Below are 20,039 nucleotides of genomic sequence, written 5' to 3'. Positions count from 1 at the left end.
ATAAAACTGGTATGTTCAATTTCAGTACAGCTTCAGTTTTTCTATTTTCTGCTCATAGAATTTTCTAGCATCCACTGAGAGGTTTGAATGACACATTTGTTCCAAGCAACACTCTCAGAGATCAGCCAGGACTTTTTCATCGTCCCCTGACACTGATGCCTAACCTTATTTTGGCCTAAAGAGATCTTATTGGGATCTTAGATGTTTTATAGTCCAATGCAGAAAATACACAGTTTCTTTACAATTCCGTCAAGAGGCACACAGAGCAAGAAAAGGAAATAAAAATGTCTCTTTTACTTACCCAGTGTCCATCCTTGTCGGAATCCTGTTTGTGATGCCAATTTGTTGAAGAAAAACTGGTACTGAAAAGATATCCTCAAATAATTAAAGGAATAACTCGATGAGTCCCAGTTGGCGTTACACGAATATATGTTTATTACAAACAAATCTGTCGACAGAGAAGCTATGTGGCAGCACAGCCAACACAGAACTTAACTTTGCATCCAAAAGGTACACTTTTTAAAGCACAGTGGGTGGTGGTTTACAGGTTACATCATCTAAAGATGAGACACATCAAGAGACTGTCTTTGTCCCAAGTTATCAGTATGAAAACAATAGAGACTTCTTGGACACTCCTATCTTATGTTAGGAACATCTAGTGCCCCATAACCCAAAACAACATATTCACAGGGCTCAAGGAGGGCCTGAGGTCTCCTTTACGACAAACCATCATTAGACCAATTTACCATGAATTATATTGCACCCCTCATGAATTCTATGACACCCATAACCTTTATGTCACCCCACATGTTTTTCTCACACATACATTAGTCCAGTACTACTGCGCATGGAATGCAATAAACCATTTACATGGTGTTATGTGGACTGTCTGACATTGTCTTAAATTCTTACTACTGTGGTCTACTACATCAGACCATAACCTTAATCTAGTGAGTATTATTCATTAAAGGCATAGGCATGGCACCTGTCAAAACTAGGTCAATACAAGTTCTGTTGAATGTGGCAGGGTGAAGGCACTTATACAGCAGACGATGAAGAGACTGTGTCGGTGGACTCCAGAAGGCTGTCAATCTTGTGGAAATACTTTAGTCCATAATGGATACAAAGTCAGTGATGTGGTGCTCATAGAATATATCATATTTGTAACAGGATCCAGATGCTGTACAGCCTGAGAGCCAGCCTGGCAATGTAGTAAGTATTACCTGAAAGGCATCCACACCATGCACAGTTCCTGCTGTGCTAGTTGATATGTTGTATATGTGTTTTACAGAATTCACAAACTGTCAGATGTCTGTACACATTTCAAGTTGGCAGACATGAAAATCAAATAACGACAAAAGAAAACTGCAGGACTTGAACCTCGAAATGGAGATTCACTAGCAAGGACCACACCATCTTTGAGATAGGTTTTAAATGATTTATTGATGAAGCTGGCGATTGTGTGGGAGGCTTGACTCGATGTGCACTTGGTTTGTTACTATGTGTGGGGAAGCTTTGGCAGGGAATCCGCCGTAGCGCCCAGGCTCGACGGACTTGATTGGTTTTGGTTTGTTTTAGGAAGAATACCATGGTGTTGTCTGAGAAATGTGACAAGTCTGAAACGCAGGTGTGACGTCAAGGGTCAAAGTGAAGGGTAGAGGCGGTAAATTCTGAGCATCTGAGGAAACCAAAAAAAGCCAGCAGAAACATGGCTTCTAGAGTTTGGGTCTGCTTTTGCAACCAAAGGTGAGCCTGACGGCGAAGTAATAAGTACCTCACCAGCGGACACTGAAGAATTGCCAGAAGTTTGGGTGGATGGGGAGAACTTTTTTTGCGTGAAAAAGACGTGGATGGTAGTGCGGAAATTCTGGGGTGGAAACCTTCTCTGAATCCCTTGATGAGAAACTGAGCAAAAGCTGGATCGGAATAGTTTTTGAGTTCTGCTGTTAAGGCCAGAATGTTAATTGGTGTTGAAAGGTGCTTACTTAGCTGCGAGGTGGGGTTGTGTGGGCACGCAGGGCGGGCATAGCCTCCACCGCAGTAGGAGCAGATGTGGAGGAAGTGGCACATGGACATGGTACATCCGCCATCGTTGAAGTTATTGCAGATGGAACGGCCTCCTTGGTTCATAATTGGCCTGCCTAGTTTATCTGTACCTTTTGTTTATAGGGAAGAAGACACTGGCATCCAGCCAGGAGCCCCAACTAAAGCCAGCTGCAGTGGTTGTTGGAAGTGGGCAGCAGGGGGTGCTGGCATCCCGGTGCCAGGTTCCGCTGCTTAGTCTGGCTGGTGATGATACTGATGTGTGTCAGTATAACATTAGGGAAACCTGTAACACAAAATAAGTACTGTGACTGTTCTAAAGTAACACTTTTTACCTGCAATTTTGTAGAATTCTTTTTTGATGTAGCACTGTGGCCGGGGAAGGTAATGAAGATGTGCGAAAATCCTTTCAATGCCAAATAATCCTTTCTGATGGAGCAGCAAATATTTGCTTTGCTCAGATTTTCAGCATCTCCTACTGCATAAAGGAACATGCCACTCGCAAAAAAGGAAAGGAAGAAACACACATGTATAGAGGACTTTATATATTGCCCTTATCACTGACTTCATTAAAAACACCTTTGCGACCTTATCAGCCATTTCTAATCATCTCAACAGCTGCAATAATATATTCATCAAACCTCATCAACAATATAACAGTATCAATGACCACATTAATAATTATAAAAATAATAATGGTCACAATGTCAAAATAATAACAGTACTTAACTGATTGGCAATGCGGAGGCTACCTGTAGCATTTTAATGCAGGCTAATAAAAATAAGGCAAAATACATAAGAACATGAAATAACTGTAAAAGACACATTGGTTTCTGATCAGAGTGACTGAACAGATGAGGCACCAGGATTAATCAAGCCTGGCTGTTAACCTGGTCTTGAGCAGGCTAGCTGCACAGAATAAATCTCCATGCTAACTTATGTGCCACTGCTTTCATGAAACCGAGTCATGGCTAAATTTAGCCATGATACCTGGAAAATCCTGACTTAATCCGCTATCTAGGTTTTGTGAAATAGCCCTCAGGAATCCTCCCAGAGCAGGTCTTTTAACAAATATCAATTTTGTGTGTTTGATACCAAGTACTCAGGAACTCCTTGTTCCTTCTGTATACAATAAGGTGTTATAATCACCTCCATTGTATTCCCTGCCAAAATGTAATTATTTTAAATTTTGCTTTGTATATAAGTTTGCATAGCTGTTGAACACACAGCGCTGCAGATATGTTGCAGTCAACGGCTTCCATTACAACACTGAAGATCCTGCTTCGCTTTGTTTGCAGAATTCAGCGTGGTAAGGCATGAAATCACGTCCATGTTTGTCATTACATGGCAAGAAGGGTATTGTGTCATTATGATAGATGAGACTATGAATATTCTTAAAAGGAAGATTATTGTCATTTAGAATAAAATCACTAGCACATTTGTTATTAGCCACATGGTTGGTAGTTTAATCTGCAATATTGTTAGTTTTACTCATATTGTTTTTTTAAATTCTGGTTTTCAGGATTTGTTTTGCATTTGTTTAAGGTACTTTAGTTTTCTTTCTCTGAGGTTCTAGGCTGGTACTGACTTACTGAGGACTGTATTCATGTGTCCACAGGAGATGTTTCAGCAATATATTTGGGAGGTTCACTGTCAAGTGGACCAAAAAAAAAAAAACATAAGGATGTAAATCTCCTGACACTGGTCATAAAGAAGAAAAATCTATTCATTGATTATGAGGTGATGGATATCACACTTGGTGATCTTTTCCCAGCATTCGCTTCATTCTCTGAGCTTACAGGTATGTACACAGAACACAACAAATCTACACGTGTCAGTCACAATGTTGGACTTACAGTATCTGCCATGCTTCCCAAAAACAACCATCAACAAGGATTACCAGCACAGGGGGCAGAGCTTTGTGAAGGCTGACATACAGGGAGGTGTTGACAAGGCTTCAGCTGGAGTCAGGGGAAAAGCACACAGTCACCAAAAAGCCTCATCTGTTACCATTAAAGCAAAGACAGCAGACATTCGCAAGCTGAAGGAGAAATATTTCGGCCAGTATGCTTCACTCTCTCTCTCTCTGGGCTCTGTTTCCGTAAATGCAGCAGCGCGGTGCAGATTGCAGTCTGGTGCTTACCGCTCAGCGCATCGAGGACGTGTCAAATGCACTTATATTTTTTTGGCCACCATCACCTGGTGCACCTGGGGTGCAGATATGGGGTGGGATCAGAAAGAATCCATTATATGTGGGCACGTTAGAGGCTGTGACGATCATGGCCAGTCACATTTGTTACTTTCACCCCTTTAAACACAGAGCTCTCCCCGTCATGATAGTTTCATCCTGTAGAGAGTTTTGGGATCAACTATGCCAAGATCAGATGACGAGTCTTTTTAAATTGAATTTGCGTTTCTGGATGTTGAAGATCTGACGCTCATGATGTTTTCTGTGCGTAATAGTGTGCACTTTTATTTGTCATCATCTCCATCACCATCCAATAATCATCTGCAGTCAAATACCACCGTAGCGTCATATGTAAAATGAAAGTACAATTAAAAATGCGGTCTAGTTTTCTGAAATAATTTTAAAGTTTCATTCAGTCAGATTTGACTGTTTTACATACTTTAATCTTCATATTGCAACAAACATGATCCAGGTAATGATCCACAAATATTATATTCCAATTTTTAAAATAATCTTTTGTTTCTGAGAACAGAATAGTAAAATCTAACCCGAACAATCTTTATCACATCATGTTGCTCATCACAGCCACACCTCTTCCTGTATAGTGATTTTAAAAAAAAAAAAAAAAAAAAAAAAAAAAAAAAAAAAAAAGCGGAGCTGCAGGCGACACTTTAATCACACTCGTTAAAAAGAAGATGCTGTGTCTTTGCCGCGGTTACCTGGTGTTTTGGATAGAGACACTGGGGGATAACTGGCAGGAACGGACAGAGGCACAAAGTCACCAAGAAGCCTCATCTGTCATCATTAAAGCAAAGACAGCAGACATTCACAACCTGAAGTAGAACTGCTGCGGCCATTATGCTTCTCTCTCTCTGGGCTCTGTTTTCGTGAACGCAGCAGTGCGCTGCAGATCAGTCCGGTGAGATCTGAATCTGAGGGCATTATTGGGGGTGCTCACAGCACCCTCTAAGAGCTGTTCGAATTAACTATATGCTAAGGAAAGGTGCTTCAATACTTCTTTTCTTATCTCCTTTAGCAAGATACACTGGAGCATCCTTTACGAAAGGAAAGGAGATAATGCCGTCCCACAATTCCTTACAGTGGCAACATTTAAAGTGACGCACCATTTGGCCGTTCACATAAAGCAGACCGAAAGAGGGAGTGTGTGGATATGGACAGAAGTGTAGACGTGATATAAAAACTCTTTGATCATGAAACCTGATGTTACTCTACAGTTCTGTAGTTTATCAGTGTATAAACTACAATGCAGACTGGAGTGTCTTAACAGGACACAGACAGACGCTTGTCTCCTCTATGAAATGTCTGTATCCTCACTTCGCTGCATTATTATAAACTATGATGAACTGGTCTTGGGTCCCATCTCTGTCTCTCCCTCTTCATCTCCTTTCAGTTCTCATGCATTAGTTCTGTGTTGTTGACCGTAGTGGCAGTTATGCAGAATAAAGAAACACTCAAGGCAACCACTTGTCTTTTGTAGGTTTACTTCAAACATCTACAGACGGACTCACAGCAGCAAAACATTAGTATAATCTGCTCTAAATGAGTACAAAGGGAAAGGATTCATCATTATCAATGACGCCAAAGTTATGTGCCTGGTACACAAGAGTCATATGTATATATTATATCAGAGAGTCTGTTCTTGCCATTACATGACTAGCTGCTTTGAAGTACAGTATTTTGGTGTTCAATTTTCATTTAATTTGCTGTCTGCTGTAGTGTAAAACATTTTCAAATTGTTGTAATTGTTTTTAATAAGTAGTATTAGATATAAGTTATTCTGGTCATTCAAATTCATACAAAACAAACATGAATATCACGCACCATTTAGTATGACGTCATTATAATGACTGAGCTTCTCTCAGAAGCTGAGCTTCTTTATTTTTTCTTTGGATCCATCCATCTCGTCTCATTGTGCACATTGGTGATGAGGGGGAGAAACCCATTGCCCCCCATCCAATAAAAACATGTAAGCCCTTTCAGGACTCAAATCTTCACCTTTGAACAAAAACAATATTCTTCACCTCTTCTAACTGGCACAACTTCCACTGTTCATATGCAATTTACTTCAACTGCTTTCAGTGTTTACACTTCAGTTGACACTTCGACTGACATCATCTTTCAGTTTACACACTTGAACTTGAATTCCTTTTGTTACACAGTTTTTTTGAATACTCAATTATGATTGATCAATTACGGTCTGTTATTTCTAAAGAGCAGACTGCTGCTATGAATTACAGAATGTTGCTATGGACAACACTGGAGTCCAATCATATCAATCTGTAGAAAGAAGTCCTGTGGCAAAAAGTTTTTTAAATCAATTCAATCAATATTTGGTGTCGAATTATTGATTTCTTTAGTAAGTATCCATGTAATAAGCAAGATATTGTACAGCGAGATGGTCATTATTGTGAAATTAATCCCAAAACGCGAAACGGAGGGGTCTAGAATCACCCTGAATAATGGCCTGCTCGCTGTATATTATCCCTTACTCAAAAGACCCTTCCAGCTCAATCTATCACTTACACTTCAACTCCTTACACTTTCAACTCTTTTCAGCACTTTCACCTTCACTGACACTTCAAGTTATACTTAAATTCCAACATCAGTTTCTTTCAGCGCTTCAATTTTAACTGATATTTAATATTTTGGTAATTGTATTTCAACTGCACTTCCACTTTTCTCAAAATTAATAAAATTTCAAATGTTTTAACTGCAGGTTTCATCAGAAAATGTAGCCATATCTTATCTGCGTGTGTGTGTGTTTGTTTAAACTAGCAGCCGAAACAGCCCTGGCACCAGAAACATTTGAACCTGACGGCTGTACTGAGAAGACCTTTGAGACCCTGCAAGTGCAAGAAGGTATGAGTGTGTGTTATGTGTATGTGTAGACTTTTCATTCCCTCCAGACAGGCCCCTGCAAATTTTGCAAAGTCATTTTAGTGGCAATAATCACCAAAAAACTATCAAATACATGTGGGAGTGACGTTTTAACTGTGTTGCAGTAACAAAAGCGCTGTTACTGCTTCTGTAGAGTTACTGAGGACAGAAGCTGTTCTCCAGCCACTGGCTCATCTTCCCCGGGAGACTCGTTTATCTCTGCTCAAGAGCTTCAGTCTACTTCCAGAAGACAGAGACGCTCTGACTCTTCTAAAGCAAAAGGTATTTGTCTTTTTTCTTTTTTTGCTATTTAAAAAAAGGCTTTGAAATAGCCAAAGACAGTCACAGTGAAACAACAGTCAGAGTGTCCTTAGCTTCAGTAATGTGACATTTGTTGGGATTTACAAATGGTTAAAGGGACACCTAATTGTGTAGGTGCAATCAATTAAATTTGGATCAAAATCAAAGATAATCATAAATAATTACTTTAATTATTAAAGTCCCCGGGGCATCACTCTTCTTAAATAAAATAAATGATAACAATCAATTGATTGCATCTCATATAATACACTAAACTATCAATGTAGAACTGATTAATAATTAAATTAATAACTACAACCAAAATTACCATCAATAGCTAGTAGAATGAAGGATTTGGAGTTCAACATAGAAGAGGTTGGCAAATGATTCACTCTTGTGAAATAGAACTGTTTGAGGTAATTTGAGTCAAAAATCATACTCCTTCTCTGAGTCATAACTCAGTCAAACACAGACATGAAACACATATTGCTATCATTCAGTGTGACTTACACTTCCCGAGGATATCATTATCTTTGAAGTCCATTCAGAATAAATGTCTGTAAATCCAGTTAGAAGTTAATAAATCCACTAAGTTTTCTTCAGTATCAAAGTAAGCTAGTGATAGTTGTCTGTACATCCATGGGCACTCTGTAAACAGGAACTGCTAATAGCTAATTCAGCATACTTTTAATGGAGCTAATCTGACAAAATGTAAACAAAGGCTAAAACACGGGTCTGTAAAGAGAATAGCAGTAACAACCAGTAGCTGACTTTAGAACAACACATTTCATGAGCTTTTACGGGGTCTTGCTCTCCAGATGACTTTAATCTTAAAAACTTCCTCATCCTCTCTCACCACCTCCTCAGACAGCCTTGCCAGCTGCGTGGCAGGCTCCCCGGTGACCTCTCAAAACCAGCCGGGTGAGTGCCTTTAACCTTTCGGTTAATAGGCAGCACGGACTCACGACATTTAAGCAACACTCTTCCTCTGTCACACACTCAGAGGCTTCCCTCACACATTGTCTTTCTGATAGAATGTGTAATTATGAGCCCATGAGCGCCATCATTACACCTCCTGAGGACAGCGCACACTCACCTCTGAGACAGAGGTGAGTGTGCGCTGGCTTAGTGTGTGAGCGTGTCGACTCACTTCAGTGTCACGTTTTCAAGCCTCCTCCTCCTAAACGGCGACATCTTGACACTGCTACCACAGTTCAATGTAAGCCTCCGGAGGCTTCCTCTCAGCCCTTTCGGTCAATGCCTCACCCTCATTCAGAGCTGCATTTTCCTGATGAAAAATGTTATCTCCAGGGTTCCACAGGGAGAGGAAAATCAGGGGTTTTACTTGCTATTTTCTGGTTCCTAAAAAGACGGGTAGAATGAGGCCTATTCTCCATTTGTCACTGTTCAACAAATCGATAATGGACAGACCCTTTCACACGTTATCAAACAGGTACTGGAATGTGTTCACCAGGGTGACTGGTTCAAGTCCATAGATCTGAAAGATGTATTTCCACGTCTCCATCATCCCGAAACACAGGAAATTCCTGCAGGTTTGGCCGCTGAACGGGAATGTTTGGAGAGGCTGAGTGTCTCTCAGGAAGTTGTGCGCAATAACCAGAACACGCGAGCCGCGTCTACCAGAGCGTCTTACACAGCCAAATAGAATGCTTTCCAGCGTTGTTGTGTGGAAAAGAGCCTGTATCCCACTACGTGTCTCCTGTGGTTTTTACGTTGACTAAAGCCCCCTTTGAACCTTTGGATCAGGTTCCACTCAAGTTTCTGTCAGTCAAGACAGCTTTGCTTCTGGCTCTGACATCTGCAAAAAGAGTTAGTGATCTATCTGCTCTCTCTGTGGCTCCATCGTGTCTCAGGATCCAAGGAGATGGCAGCTTGGTTGTTTTGAGCCCTAATTTGGCCTTTACACCTAAAAGCATCCCTAACTCCTTCAGATCGAGAGTGATAACCTTGGATGGTTTCTTCCCTCCTCCTCACAGCTTGGAGAAAGACGCCACATCTCATCTCCTGTGCCGGTGCATGCGCTGTCTTGCTAAGTTGCGTGCACGACCACCTTAAGCCGTGAGGCTGTTTAACAGGCGTATCTCTCCTCTGGGACAGACCCTCCGGAGAGCATCAGAGCACACTCTACCAGGAGGATTTCATCTTTGGACGGAGGAATGACAGTGGAGAACATTTGCACTGCAGCTTCATGGTCTTCCCCCTGTTCTTTCATTTGCTTTTATCTACCGGATGTCTCCTGCTTCTCTATGACTCACTCTGCACTGAGTGTTTTATCAGAGTGATTGTTCTCAAGGGATTAGGTTATGCGTTCTTCCTCCTGCCTGTTGGAGCACAGAGAGCTGCCCTTCTGTCCCTAATCTGCTCCTCGCTGGACTATTACTGTGCGTAACAATCGTCTCTGCTTTGTCACAGCAGTAGGCTTTATTTATTCCCAGCCCCATCCCCTCATGGAGAATATTGGATACTCTACTATGCTGCCTCGATGGCACATATGTGGTTCTGCGATGCGCCATTGCGCATGACGCACTGGCTGGGCATGCAACACTTTTTTTCACCTGTGAAGTAGGATGTGTTTGTGCTTGTGGTACCAGACGGACCCATATCCTGCTTCGCCCTTAACCCACTAGCGATAGCCTTAGAGGGCTATATTTCTATATGAAATAGAACATTAGTTACGTCATGTAACTCCTGATTCTATGCGTATAGGCGCAGCCCTCTAAGTTCTGGGCCTCACTGTCTCCTTAAAAAGCTGAAGAAAAAGTTATTTTGGAACCCGATGGTCTCAATCCAACTTATACACAAGGTGAGACCGAGGAGGGGCCCACACAACAGGTGGGTGTGGACTAAAGTTTTTTCTGTGCTGTGCGTGCCCGCAAGGGATAAACCCACTAGCGATAGCCTTAGAGGGCTGCGTCTATACTCATGGAATCTGGAGTTACAATATGTAACTAACGTATCTTTGCCTCGCCTTCAACTCTCCAGCTCCTCCATTGGGAGGCTTTAGTCTTTCTCTTTTGTCTTTTCCCTGTTGAATGTCCATGTCTATTACAGACCATACAGTATCCTGCAATTCATTCATTCAATCAACATGGTTAAAATGCTGCCCTGAACGATGAGTTAAATTAAAGAATTAAAGACGAGCACAGTGAATAGTTCTTTCCCCACCTCCCACTGTGATGTTAATCCTCTCCCAAAGGAACTGTAGTCTCTGTCTCACAACTGGACGATACGTCCTCTTTTTCAGTAACCACAGAAAAAGAGGACGTATCGTCGGTGAAAACAAATCTCTCCCTCTATAGTGACCGCTCAGCACACCTATGGCTAAAGTCTTTTTTTTTTTTTTTACATTGGCTGTATAATGAAAACAAAAAGGGTAACTACAACATAATTCATATTACATGCTAATGTTAGCAAATTTACTATCTCAGTTTACCCTAAATATTTAGCAGATGTCAGGATGTACAAGAGTGTGCATGTAAAATAAAGATCTAAACAAACCTGTCATGAAAGTCTGCATGGTTTGCATATAGTTCTTCTTGTGTTTGATGCAAAACAGAGCATTGCTGTATATTAGACTCTGGGTTAATACCAGCTTTGATATGCTGTTTTTAGCCACGCCAGCAGTATGCCTCTAGAAATGTCTGTTGGTCGGTTGGATTGCAATGGAATTTGATCAAGACATTCATGTCCCCCTTAGGATGGATTGTAATAACTGTGGTGATTCTCTGACTTTTCATCTAGCGGCTTCATCAGGTCAACATTTTAATTTGTCCAATACTTTGGTTTATGACCAAATACCCGCAAAACAAATTGCATTCCCTCCGGTATACTTTGTGTTTATTGCTAATTAGCAAATGTTAGCATGCTAACATACTTAAACTAAGACAGTGAGCATGCTAAAACATTATAATAGGTTAAAGGCAACATAAGTAGTTTTTTTCCAATTAGTCAGTAAATGCAGGGTGTGAACTACAGGAGAGCCGGGGGAGCTTGTCTCCCCTTAATAAGACATGAGCTCCCCTGAAAACATTTGTGAAATTTTTCTGTATCTTCATAGTCATGGATAATGTGTAAAATTAGGCTATTGATTAATGCATGAGGGTGATTCATCACTAATTAACTCTAATAAAGATACCTGCATGCATATTATTCTTGTCATCACTCACCATCTTCTCTCTCCCGTAGTTCTGTGCTTTCTTGTTTCTCTCCTCTCTCCTTCTGTTGCTTTCAGCAGGTATTTCTGCCTCCGCAGCTGCAGAGTCTGGATCTGTGGTTGCGGGCCACCTGCTGCCCCCGTGTTCCTACTCAACAACTGCTACTACAGTTGTTATTGGCTCTGTTACTGATGCTGTTACTGATGCCCCCGTGTTCCTGCTCAACAACTGCTACTACAGTTGTTATTGGCTCTGTTACTGACGCTGACATTATTCTTCTTATAGCTGTCATTCCTATTATTACTAATTTATTAATATTAACACTATAATTACTATTCTACTATTTAAAAATAATAATAATAATAATTCTACGTGGTCTTTGCATTGTGCCTCCCTAACCCTATCCCCTTCCCCCAAACCCCTTCTCTCTCTCTCTCTCTCTCTCTCTCTCTCACTCTCACTCTCACTCTCACTCTCTCTCACACACACGGCAGCAGCAGCGGATGGCCGGCCACCATTGAGTATCGTCCAAGGTTTCTGCCTGTTAAAAGGAAGTTTTTTCTTGCCACTGTCGCCAAATGCTTGCTCATGGTGGGATTTGTTGGGTCTCTGTAATTAATATTATAAAGAGTACGGTCTAGACCTGCTCTATAGGAAAAGCGCAATGAGATAACTTCTGTTATGAATTGGCGACATATAAATAAAATTGAATTGAATCACTACTGAAGTGTTGTGGCACAATATCATAAACTTCACTCACTTTAACTTAAAGATCAGGAAAAAAAACAGGCCTCTGTGGTCGCTTCTGTTTTAAGGTAAGGGCTATTCCCAATTAACTGTATTATTTACTGTTAGCACTGTAGCCTATTGTATGTGATGGGTGTTGATAAGGACTGGATCCCTTGTAGGCAGCCTGGACTATTTTTGTTAGTATTTACAATGCTCATGCATGTGTGTGTTGTTATAGGCTGGTTTGTTGACATGTGACCCTCCCATTTGATGTCTTAATTGTACTGAGAAATAATTGTGCTCATCTGTATGTGTGCACCTGTATGAGATAAGTAACTTTAACCGTTGTTTATAGTATATCACTCTGCAGTTGGCCGTATTGCATCATACTTGTTTGAATTTAATACCCATGTGGAGGTTTGATTAAATTTAATTAAATTCTGTTTTATTTATATAGCGCTAATTCATAAATGAAATTATCTCATTGCACTTTTCCTATAGACCGGGTCTAGACCATACTCTATAATATTACTTACAGAGACCCAACAAATCCCACCATGAGCAAGCATTTGGTGACAATGGCAAAGAAAAATTTCCTTTAAGAGGCAGAAACCTTGGACAGAACCAGACTCAATGGTGGGCGGCCAAAGAGAGAGAGAGAAAGAGAGTGGTTTTGGGGGTGGGGGAGAGGGAAGCACAATGCAAATACCACCTTGAATTTTTATAATAGTAATAATGTAATTGACGGCACTTGGCTATCAGCGATGGCACACTCTCTGGCAGTTCTGTGGAAAACACAGAAACTGTTGGTACATGTTACATGGGCATACAAATCAGACAAAATGTCAGACTGCTGTCGCTTATTGACCACAAAGCAATACAACTCGAAGTCTGCTCATGACAGCATGACTTCCAAGGTCTTTTTTACAAACACTGGAGTACACAGAGCTGTACTGAGGAAGTAAGCACAATGTGCACACCACAACCAATCACAGTACAGTACTGGGCCTGTGTACACTGCAGCATTAACCTGTGAGAACACACAAACTCTGATTTTGTATGAAGAATACACTTTTCACACCCAGACAGAGACAACATGCACACAGCAAAGCAGTCAGACACACAGTACTGTACAGCTGACTCACTGTCCATTGCGCTGACCAGTAAGTCAAAAGCTTCCAGCTTCATGTCAGTGGTTCCAGTCTCAGTGAGCAGACGCAGTACTGAACAGTCAGACCAGGACTGTGGCTGCTTTAAAGGCTCACCTTCACGCCACTGATCGAGCTGAGAGGAAACAAAACAACCTTTTAATCTTTCCTACATGACGACACTTTTAAATATCATTTAATAAAGAAAAAAGTGACTTTTCAATTCCCTTATAAAAAGTATTAATATAACTAGACTGGACTCAGACACAGCTGTGTTTTGATGTTTGTTTTTTAGTCTAGACCTGCTCTATAAGAAAAGTGCAATGATATAACTTGTGTTATGAATTGGTGCTTTATAAATAAAACTTAATTTAATCTTTTTTTTAAACTAATTTTTGACCCCTGCTCCTCCCCCCAACTCACCCTTACCCACCACATTACTCAGGGAGACTGTCCAAATAATAATATGATAATAATATGATGTTCAGAGTGTACGAGTGCAAATGAGGAATCTCATCTTTCCAGTCATTGGAGTAAAAGTTCTTTCACAGCTTTGATCACATCTGTCCATATTTGTATTTTATTAGTCCTTGGTTGAGCGGTGTTGATCCTTGCTGAGGACTGTTCCAGATAAAAAATATTCAATAGACATTGTAGCCAGTGTTTTGGTGATAAATCATGGGGAGGCTTCCAGTGCTGGACTATAATCTACTTGGCTGCAGTCAAACCTGTAAGCCACTTTTTACGCATTCTTTCTGAAATGGAAACTTTAGTCATCATTGAGCACATGTAGAACATGGTCTCTTGGAAAGTGGGTGTTATATTGCAGATCTTGACGGATGACACCAATATCTTTGCATGTTTCAGTCCATTTACTACAAATCACACACAATATCTCACATTTGACCAAAATGTACAAATCTTTAGCTAGTCTTTATTTTCCCAGAGGGAGATTTGTTTTAACAGCCATATTCCACACAGAAACATATAGATATACACAATGTATGAAATATACACTTGGTCGGTATACTATAATATACACTAGGTTGATGACATCCTAAGTCTATGAAAATGAATAAAAATTGGTTGGTGTACCCATTCCTCCTGTTCATTCTGGCCTTGAAGTCATCCCTTCCTAACATGACTACAATGAAGAGGGTACGAAATCTTTGTGCTTTGGGGGCCGCTGAGAAGTTGCGCCGCTTTGATCCTTTGATCCAAGGTGTTTGGGAGGTTACAAGGGAGGCTAACCCTACTGTCACGCCTGCCGTTACTATACAACCAAAACCGCTGTGATGATGTAAGGTATCACGACACGAAATGTGACAGTTGGTAACGTAAGCGTATCATCATGCTCACCAGTTATCCCAAGTTCGGAGCTGATATATCTCCAAGCATTGTTCCTTCTGTTAGTGTCAAAATAGTAAGAACTTGACAGGTTGTACAGCTCTGGGTATCTCTGAATGAGTATAATGAGCCACTCATGAATCTTCCATTTGGCTGACCTTTCAACTGGATGTTGTGACGTCCTTGGACGGAAAGGGTTAAGAAAGTCCTGTAGAGCTGATTGGTTCATTCTTGTCACATGACTTGCAGTGCGCTTGCTGCATTCCAAAGAGCTGAGATTTTTCCATCTCTGTGCACCATGGAAGCACCTGGAAAAACAGGCGTCGCTTTCCGTTTTGAGTGTGCTTGTCACGCGTCTCCATTGAAAATAATGAATTTGTGTGCGCAAAAGACGAAGCATCTGGTCCTGTGTGTTCTGTGCTTTCAACAGAACTGTATAGCGGCAGATGGCCACCCACCATTAAGTCTGGTTCTGCCCAAAGTTTCTGCCTGTTAAAAGGAAGTTTTTCCTTGCCACTGTCGCCAAATGCTTGCTCATTGTGGGATTTGTTGGGTCTCTGTAAATAATATTATAAAGAGTACGGTCTAGACCTGCTCTATAGGAAAAGTTCAATGAGATAACTTCTGTTATGAATTGGCGCTATATTAATAAAATTTCATTGAATGTGTTGCTAGTAGGTCCTTAGTGACCACATTCCTCAGATTCAATTTCAAGGGATCCCTACCAGTCTCTTACAGGTGAAACATTTTGTGGAAAATAAGACAATGGGTGATTTTATTGTGATTGAAGAAGAGGAGGAGATAACAAGGCGGATTTTTTGGGACAGGGAAAACCCACTGGACACTTTGAGCGATGCGCAACTTGTTAGAGAGAATAGATCTGACCGTCAGGCGATCTTCAAAATCTCCTGCAGCACCAAGATTAACAGCTGTTATAGTTCTTAGCAACACTGTAACATTAACATATGCACCATAGACTGTAACTTTGTAGCCAGCTAACATTAGCCAAACATTAACAAAGTGCTGTCTCGATTTATTGAAACTCACTAATTTTTGTTGACTCCTGTCGATGCTTGGATATCTCTTTTCTTGCTGTCACAGTAATATGTTCATATTTTTTAATAACTTCATATACGGTCCGTTTAACAGCAAGATTTCTCGCATTGATTTTGTCTGTTCCCTCCCCTTTTGTAGTATTCTTGTTGTTTTCCATTTTGGAGAAGCTAATACAGGTAATAATGCTGTCAAGTAACGCTAACGTTAGAGGATGAGAATGTGAGTGAAGCGTAACCATGGTAACTGAAGTACACATGCTCTATTATGACAGTAACTCCCGTGAAAACCTTGGTCTAAACACTTCGGCAAGGAGACAACCTAAGGGGTTTTATGCAACGCCCCTAAAGGAACCCCTCAGCATAAGGAAATATTTTGCACAAGGGACAAACTTAAGTTTTGAAATTTGAGGTAGTTTATGCAACCAGGCACTGACTCATTTCCCTGGACTTCTGTTGTTTCAAAGTAAAAACAGAAATGTAGTTATTTAGTTAACACCTCAAACCTAAAACAAGGAGAAAAAAAGTAGTTTGCCTTATTTTCTCTTTTTGTTATCATCTGTACCCCTCCAGTGTTGGTAAGTATCTACAATATAAATTATTTTTAAAGTTCCCAGTTTAAGTTGTTACCCCCTTATTCCCTACCTACACATCTTGTTCCTTTATCTACATGTATATATCTACTACTACTGTGCTGTGCTGGTACACTGTTAGTACAAAAAATTACAGTCAATTAGGAAGCATTACGCTGAAGGTTATGGGCCATAATCTAAAGCGTTACCAAATAACATTATCCTGCTGACCAACCCCAGATGATCTTATCCCTGCTGTCTTCTGCCAACTGCTACAGCTGCAGTTTTCACTGATCCTAATGGGAGTTGTGGTCCTGATCCATTACTCTCTGTCTGTCCCTGCAGTGACTCTGCTGCTGCCACCTGCAGAATAGGTCTGGGTATTTCAACTTCTCTGAGCTTCTCAGCCACACCTTCATGTTCTTTAGCTTTGTTGTAAAGTGAGACAGGAACAGTTCACTGCTGGCTGGGTCAGTGTTTTACATGATGTTAAAGGATACTTAAACATGAATAAAAAAGGAGTTGACAGCCACCCAGAACCACACTGGGCTGCTTTGCTCACTGGACTGGGCCAATCACCACAGCACAGCCCTCTGGGTCTGTTTTTTTCTTTGCATCATCCCAAATTGTACAGCAGCCCACTGGGAAAGCTCCTTGTACTCCAGCTGGCCGGTCTGCCCTGAAACAATAAATTCATTGCCACTTCAATGATTTAACTTGCCCAACACCATGCCCAGTTTGAGCAGATGACCTTCGGGTACAGAACCAATTTCAACAAAGAAGGCATTTATTTATGTCTTTGCATGTTTTAGAAGGCTGAAAGTGAATGAAAATAATATGCTTTTATGTTACATTTTAATGAGTTTTCTTTACATTTTGTGCTTTCATTGTGTATTTGACTAAAAACCTTGTGTGTGGACTGTGTAGCGATGGGTGTACAGACACATCTAAAATTGTACCCTCCCTGGAGCTGCCGTGAACTTCCTGTCCTGCCGTGCCGTGTGGTTGTGGTAGCCAGTGTAATCTAATCCTGTAAAGAGGTAATCCCACGGTGCTTTTAGAAGATGTGCTAAATCCTTGTAGCCCCACTAACTGCTCCACACAATTCACAACATATTAAAAAGCTGACAGCTTCACCTCTGACCCTCCGGCTTCAGTTGTCTGACTGCCTGCCGAAGTATTATTCGGGCACAGCTGGACTCCACTGAGAGCACAGGGATTACACCGCCACTTCCTTGCCACAACTGTCGCCTGTTCAAATCCCCAAAGAGGCCGACGTCCATGTACAAGTTCACATACAAATTCACATGCGTGCTCCCTGAAGACTTCCATTCATCTAAAAATAATACCAATTACATTTGGCCTGTGATCATGTCCTCAATGAGCATTTATGACTGCAGTGCAGATATCTTTAGTTTGAGTTACACAACTTGTGATTTGAATACAGAGAGCTAGAATTACAGTAGGCAGAGACTACCTAGACAAAAAAGAATAAAAAAGAGCTGATTTTTTATTCTGATTCACTTTTGTCATCTCAAATCAAGAGAATGCCAGTGAAGCAACCTGCTCTCTTCTCTTATTGATTATTTGTGCATGTGCTCTTTAATCCGTCATGTTACACAGTTAACGACTAATTGTTTATTGCCGTTATGCGCAAATGTGTTGACAAGTGACGAGTTTTTGGCCTGTATGTCCACCTTAATCAACGCCATGAGCTGTGAAGCACTGCTGCAGCACCAACTGCTGATGGTGTTGGTGAGCGGTCAAACTGTATGACCAATAATCACACGACATTTCCACCACATGACTTTTGTTTACAATTTCTGTTCAGCCATGGGGAACAAGAAATTAGTTTTGGTGTGGATCCAGATCCAACAGCACCATCATGTGGTCATTTAGAAAGTACTTGCTGCTTGATGCTTTGTGTTTTCTAAACTGTGTCATGGAGACATGGAGACACACAGCCATTTTTTTTTTTTTTGGTAAATTTTTTAATCCAATCTAATCTTCACATTTGATTTTCAAATTTTGCATATTCCATACTATTTTCCTGGTAAAATCCAACTGAAATTAAACAGCATTTTTGGCTTAAACATAACGAGTAACTGCGAACTGTTCCTTGCCAAAGGTTAGGTTAGGTTTAGTAGCCTAAATAATTAGGAAGTGAACTTAGAAAGAGTTAAGGTGTCCTTTTGGAGTGTTGCAGACAGACATTAATAGGCATGAAAATCCTACACTCGGCTATTATTTTCTGGGGAAGGACCCCATGCCCCCCGCTCTAATTGTGCCCCCCCCAGAATTTTGGCTTGCATGATGCCCCTATTCAGATCCTTTACTTTAGTAAAAGTAGCAATACCACACTGTTAAAATATTTTGTTACAAGTAAAAGTCATGCATTCAAAATCCTGCTTGAGTAAAAGTACATAAGTATGTGGCTTTCCACAGTCGCAGTTTGACTGACATGCAAGCAGGACATGCAAGACAAGCAGGCCTCTAATTTAATAATTTGGGAATGATCATCTGCCTTTACAGATCAGTGTCGTAATGGAAATTAAGTCCATGAGGGCCTCTCTCAGTTTATTATTGCTTACCGTATGTTTCCCTAAAGTTAACAGGATTCAGGAAGTAAACGATTCATTTGCAGATGATACCTTTAAAAAGCAGCTCATGATACACCTGTTTAGACTTTCCTTTCTGTCATTTTTTTCCAATATATATTTATTTAAATCTGTATTTTATGTCTCTTGTCTTCATTTTATTGAAGCACTTTGTGACATTCCGCTCTTGAAAGGTGTGATATACATAATCTTACGTACTGCACCGATTTTGGCCATTCTTTTTTTAATCTGTCTCTTGTAAATCCCTGGCTTTATGGAAGTGAAAAACTAAATCACTGGAGTACCCCCTTAAGTTTATGCACAAAGGGCCCTATTTTAATCAAGCATGTGTAACGACCAGAGCAGAGCAGTAGGTGTTGGTCTCAAAGACTGTGTGGGTGTCTCCACCTGCTGTTTTGGTTCATGTATGTGTAGCAGTTTGTTCCTGTCCTCCACCTGTTTGTTCCTCTCTTCCCCCTGTTTGTTTTACTCCTACACCTGTTTGTTCCTCTCTTCCACCTGTTTGTTCCACTCCTCCACCTGTTTGTTCCACTTCTGTTGTTGCTTGTGCTGGTTGTTGCACCGCCACGAAAAAATTGGTTAAAATTTTGTGAAAAAGTGTGACCAATAGAAACCAATGTTGGCGATGGAAAACAAATGCTGGTCTTTTGATCAAAGTCTCATACTTTGTTGATCTAACCATCCACCTCGACCTTCCCCCTGAGATGGTTTTCACTCCTACAATGTCACTTACTTCTCTGCCTTTGCTTCTGGCTCACAGCAGTCATGATTCACAGGGCCATAGGAGCTCCCTGTGAGCAACACTGGTTGTTTGAATGCATTTGAACAAACAACCAATGCTTTAAGTATTCTGGGAAGGACAGTCATTAGCAGTTAGCAGACTGAAATATCTTAACAACTATTGGATGAATTGAGAATACATTTTGTACAGACATTCATGTTCCTCAGCGGATAAATCTGAATGACTTT

Source organism: Siniperca chuatsi, linkage group LG1, assembly GCF_020085105.1.
Source record: "Siniperca chuatsi isolate FFG_IHB_CAS linkage group LG1, ASM2008510v1, whole genome shotgun sequence".
Classification (NCBI taxonomy): domain Eukaryota; kingdom Metazoa; phylum Chordata; class Actinopteri; order Centrarchiformes; family Sinipercidae; genus Siniperca; species Siniperca chuatsi.
The sequence above is the reverse complement of the archived record's forward strand: the minus strand, read 5'-3'. Positions refer to the sequence as shown.